Consider the following 6324-nt stretch of genomic DNA (forward strand, 5'->3'; position numbering starts at 1 on the left):
TGGAATATTATACAATGACTAACTATATTTCGAAGATATTTATTCATTAAATTTTCTTGAAGTAAGACAATATCTTTTATTTAAAAAATCATTTTCAATTTTTCTGAAAAATCAGTAGACCAAAAGATTAAATTCTGAAACATTTTTTCAGTTCTATGCGACTAAATATTATATTAATTAAGATGATAAACCTAAAAGTTTCGGCCTGAAACTCCTTCTAGATCATCTGATATCTTGATTTTAAGCCTGATCATTCTCAATCATCAAATTTTCTCTCTCCGATGAGTTGAATAACCAACGTGGCACGAAATATTTGGATTTTCTTAAGATTTTACATTTATTTCCATGTTTAAACCTTATTTCTTGTCTCTATCACATGTTCCTCAGTAAAAAAGTACACCAGCGTAATCCTCAAAAAGTTTGCATTATTGTCAGAAGAAAATTTTAGTTCTGAAGTTTTGTATTATTGTAATCTTAATTTGCTTTTATCAAATTTATAAAATATATTTCTTCAAGTCACTCGGAACATTAAAGTAGTGAGTGAGGTCACCACCACATGAGATAGAGATGGATCTCATTATGAGTTATAAATAAAAAAATAAGAATAACATTAAGAGATATTAGTTATCATAACCTAAACTTAATAAAATAGAAGTGTTGAGGGTTTTAAGGATATGAGATAAATAATTTCAAGACTAATGTGGTCTAAATAGAGGTTAAGATGATTTAGAAATTAAAGATAATAAAGCTAAAGGAGAGAACGGAGAGTAATAATAATACTATTTTTAAGAGAGGAAATATTGTTTATAGTACTAATTTCCCAAGAGTAAGATAATTGATAGGCGTGGAAAGAGGGACTAGTTGTAGCATCATGATATGGATATGTACTTGTGATAGATAGTAGAAAGTTATTTTACATGTTAATAAGACATAAATTTATAAAAAAGAGAGAACGTAAATGAGGATAAGAGAAATAATAAGAGGGGATTAATACTTTGTTATGTATATTAATGGCAGGTTGAGATTAAGAAAGAGCAAATACGGTAGATCATAGGTTTCAGGAGTTTGTTATGGTTTTTCTAATATAAAATAAAGAGAATAAGAAATAGCTAACAGAATTTCAGACTAATAGAAGGTGTTCAATGTAGTTTAGGAGGTTTAGGAAGAACCCGATTGCCCTGAGTCCAACGAGCAAAGGACAGGGGTGCCAATTTCCACCTCCTGACTCTCACATGCTTCCTAGTTTGTGGACCTTCGTGCAGGAACAATTATAGTTCGTTTCCTATCAAGTTGACCACTGGTTGGCTATGCAAACTGTAGGGCGAGTATCCTATCAAGTTCCTGTATTCTAAGATGAGAGATCCGAAAAAGTGAAATAAACACATATAAAGGTCGAGGAGGGCCCTCCGTGCGTATTTGATGATGGGGGCTACCTAGGACATTTTCAAGAACACCTTAGGATTAGATCAATGTGTTCCCATTACAAACCCATCTTCCATCAAGGAGAATGATGAGTGGGGTTTGAGATTAACAACTCAAGCCCTGAACTTATGATCTCTATAAAGATGGGGTCAAACAGCTGCAATTAAATCATAGCCATGGACCCTGTTTCACTACTCATGGAATTATAGTCCATTTCAGCAGCCTATGCCCAATCATCTCCTTCAAAATTGTAGACCCCACCATCCTCATCAGCTGTCACTGACCAATCATGACTTGAAAAGACTATAATGAAATAAGAGTTTAGGATTTTTAATTTCGCTGTTGGATCTTCCTTCAAAAGATTTGATGCTTAATATTATACTAATGACTTTAAATCAACGAGTTATGACCGGGCCAAGCGTTGCCAGCTGAAAGCCTAGCCAATCCTTATATTTGATTTCATTAAGATCCCAGCCCTTTGGATCGGGATCACATCTTCTTGTCTTCTTTGGTCCAGTCCATGCGTTAACTCAAAAGAGACGTATAAAAGTTGGTATGATGTGGAAATAATTTAGGACACGTGACGATTATATAAGTTAGGGCTATGATATTTAAGTGAACTTGATTGATTATTGTACTCACGTGGGCTGCTAAGCATGCCCATTTAGCCTTTCTCCTAGTGAGCCTCGCTCCTTGGGTCGTCCGCTATGGGCACAACCTTATGATGGAAATATATGTGACCGACAAGTCAATCACACATTCCACATATCATTCTATGTTCATAAGTAGAACATATTCATTATAGTGCATGTGTGATGCTTATAATGAAGTCCATGAATACATGATCAGACTTAGTCAATTATGATGGGATACGCGAGAAGGACATTGAAGTATCGGGCAAGAATAGCACTATCTAGCCTTATCCATATGGTGAGTATGGATGTTCCCGTACTCATTAGTGTGGAGACACTAAGGATAGATAGTGGGTGCTCTTTAGTGGAAAGAGTTCACTAAATTGATCCGTACAAATCCCTATATGGTATTATATTGAACTGTGAATCAAGTTGATTCACGTCACAGTTGTGTAAGTGATCCTTAGACCTGGGATACCAAAGACGTCTTGTGGACGGACAATTGTACTTTGACTATGACCTACGTGTCCTTAATCGTGGGACTCTAAATATTCGTAGTTCGGGTGGATTGATAAGCCAAAAATAGGGGTAAATTTTATGCAATTTTAAACCCTTGTCGTTGTCAATTTTAGCTTATACAATAAAATTTATAAAAACTCTACTTAAGATGTGTAGTGATAAGTACGAGTGTCATCCAAGGGAAGCTAGTAAGGAATCCAATTGATGTTCTTCTTGAATAATTTGAACCTAATTGGGGTTAATTTAATCTTCAACAGAGATTAAATAACCCTAATTAGATGAGGAATTTGGAAAGGGGGTAGAAGAGATGAGAGGAGTAGATGAAATAAGGGGCTCTAAGTTGAATTAATTGATCCAATTGAAAGGATCAAAGAATCCAATTAGAGAGATTAAGAAGAAAATTTAGAAGTGTTTTGGTTGGTCCTTTAGGTTTGACAATTCAGTAATAACTACTCTATTGGATAATGAAATGGAAAATTTAATATCCTAGAATATTAACCCTTTTTATAAGTTTTTTTTATAGTTTTCTTTTATATGCACTTGGAATAGCTAGGAAATCTCTCAATTTCTCCTCTAAATCCTAGTCAGGGCCTGTACATTCTGCTCAAGCCAAGCGATTTAGAAGTTCAGACAGGGATCAAGGATAAATATTAAGAAATTCAACTAACAACATCCAAAATACACCAAAAGTTCAAATAAAAAGAAGGAAAAAGTACCAAATAGGTTGATCCAAGCTGGAGCTCCTCTCTGTCTTGCAGCTGTGATAGAGCACCATCAAGAATGAGCTCCCCCTCTCAAAATTTAGCTTGTATACTTAGGTTACATGATAAAAATTACCATTTTACCCCCGTTTAGTAATTAATGTTTATCTATCAATGTAGCTGGATCTTAATGATCCAACCATACATATAGAAAGAAGGGATCAAGACGAACAAATCCATAAAAAAATCATCTCCATCGGACTTCAGGATCAAAAGTTATTAATAAATCAATTTTAAACCAATTTAATCCATTGGATTTAAATTGATTTATTTATTCATTTCTTTTTTTAACACGCCATGACGTGTCGCTCTCTCATTGGTTGGCACATTTTGAATTCTCCTTTTTGCATTAAAGTCTTTAAAAAGCCTGGAATTGCTGCTGGACGCCGCCCAAAAGTAATTGTGTATATGCCCCTTGCGCACTTTCTCTCCTCTGGTTTCTCCTAAAAACATTAAAATATATATTAAATAATTGCAATAGAATTCCATAACATTTTAAATCATATCTTTACGCCTGCAACCATGACAGAGAGCTGTTTTTGAGGGCATCATTGCAACTGAAATTTATGAAAAGCCCCTAGAAGAGTAGAAATTGCTTTAAAACTCATTTTCTCATTATAAATATATCCTTTTCCTCTTAAACAATTCATTTCTCACTTAAATAAATCTCGAAAAATCCAATTAAATCCTAAATAAATTCTAGAAAATTCCATAAAATTCTAGAAAATTCAGCATTTCATCCCCATAATAATTAAGCTCGAAATTAAATTTTAAACCTGCTATTTTCATTTAAAAATAATTATTTCAAGCTCAAATAAATCTCAGAAATTCATAAAATTAACATAAAATGAGGGAAAAATAAAAATCACTTGGAAACATTAAATTTATGTAAATATATGATAACTACCCCATTTTAAGCTCTGTAAATGCATAAAATTGTGCTAATAGCATGAAATAAAGACCAAATTTAGGGTGTTATCATGGATCAAGAAGTTCATGAAGACGATTGAGTTGTCAAGATGGGATCATCCAACCTCGGTATAAGAGATGAAAACTCAAGGAAGATGATGCGATGAAGTCCTTGGCCAAGGGGGTGAAATATCGGAGAAGAGTTCTACGATAATTTCCAAATGCATCAGTACTAACTTGGATGACCGATTAGTATTTGACAGTTGGCCATACCCTAAGTCATCCTAGGAGCGTCAAATGGATGAGGGATTATATGTACATGGTAACCGATGACGAATATGTTCCATGAGTGAGTTGATATACACTCCTTTGTATCTCCTAGAGCACGAGGTGTAGCTTGGCACCCATGTGTTGGAGACTCGACCTATCGATTGGGTTAAATCAATAGGATATTAATTAATATATATGATGATATAGTTAATTAGTTTTAAGGCCAATAAAGGTTATTAGGCCGCTTGAGTCATTAACTAGACTGATACATAGGCGTAGAGGATCACACACAAAATGTCTTTTGGACGTCGGAAGATATACTCAAGTTTTGGGGGGTTTTATAAACAATACCCATTTAGTATAAATAGAGGAAGGCCCGGAACAAAATTTCCCTAGTCCAGCATTGTTCAAGGCCTTCACCCTCTTCTCCGTTCTCCCCCCATCTCCTCTCTATTGGGTTCGGTGCGTTGGTTCGACCATGGAAAACATGTTCCATGGATGCGGAAGTGTGTTGATCGATTCACAATCTATCTTTAAAATAAAACATTGAAATTACCTTTTGGGAAACTTGTTCCACCCTTAACTTTGCCGCTCCGAGATTGTTCTAAAGCCATTTACGCGTCCGGCCTCTAAAAGTATACACGCCATCACTCGGCGCGCTTGGATCTCCACGTCTTGTTCTTCAACTCTTCTTGAAAGTCTTGAAGATCTCCTCACCATGAAGACACTCTTCCTTGGATGAGTGGAGAAGAGAGTGGAGAAAGGGAGGGGCTCTCAAATCAGGCTTGAAGGGGTGCTTAAAATGAGACCCCTTTTCCTCTTTATATTTCACTTAAGGTTTTCCTCAAAGACCCCTCCAAAGTAAAATATATACACCATTGCCCTTATGACCTTGTGCGTGTGACCCTCTAGGCCCATGTATCGTTCTAGTTAATAACTTTAGTGGCCTAATAACGTTTATTGACCAACCTTATTAATTAACTATATCAACATGTAGATTAATTAAATAAAGATCGATTTAACCCAATTGATAGGTTAAGTTTCCAGTTCGTGGGGTGCCAAGCTACACCTCGTGCTCTAGAAGATACTGAGTAGTCTTGAACTCTCTCATGGAACCTTTACCGGCATCAGTTACCGTATATGTATAATCCATCATCCGCGTGAGACTCTCGAACGACTTAGGATATGGTTTATCATCAAACCCTAATACGCCATTCGATTAGTACTGATGCGTAACGGGGATCATTGGAGAATGCCTTCTCCAATATCCTCACTACCTTGTTCAGGGATTTTTTTCCATCGTCTTCCTCAAGTCAATCTCCTCTTATACCGAGGGTGGATGATCCCATCTTGACCACTCAGTCGTCTTCGTAAGCTTCTTACTACATCCCATGATCAGAGGCGCGTAAGTCATAGTCAAAGCGTAGTCGTCCACTCACGAGATGTCCTTCGTGTCTCAGTTTTGTGGATCACTTAAACAACCCTGACATGAATTAACCTGATTGTTCATACAGATCAATTCAGTGAACTCTTTGTCCAAAGAGCACCCACTATCTGACCTTTGTTGCCACACTAATAGCCACAATATCAACTATACTTATCGTATAGGTAAGATCAATTAATGATATTTTGTCTAGATAAGTCGGTGTCCATATCGACCATCCATCAAATAGGAATATTTAGAATACATGTTTAAAGACTAGTGATCTCTGTATTATGATCTCATCATAATTCACCAAGTCATTGCACGTATTCATGGACTTCATTATAAACATCACACGAAATAATAATGAACGGAAATATTTTAGTCA

Source organism: Wolffia australiana, chromosome 11 (genome assembly GCF_029677425.1).
Source record: "Wolffia australiana isolate 7733 chromosome 11, ASM2967742v1".
Classification (NCBI taxonomy): Eukaryota; Viridiplantae; Streptophyta; class Magnoliopsida; order Alismatales; family Araceae; genus Wolffia; species Wolffia australiana.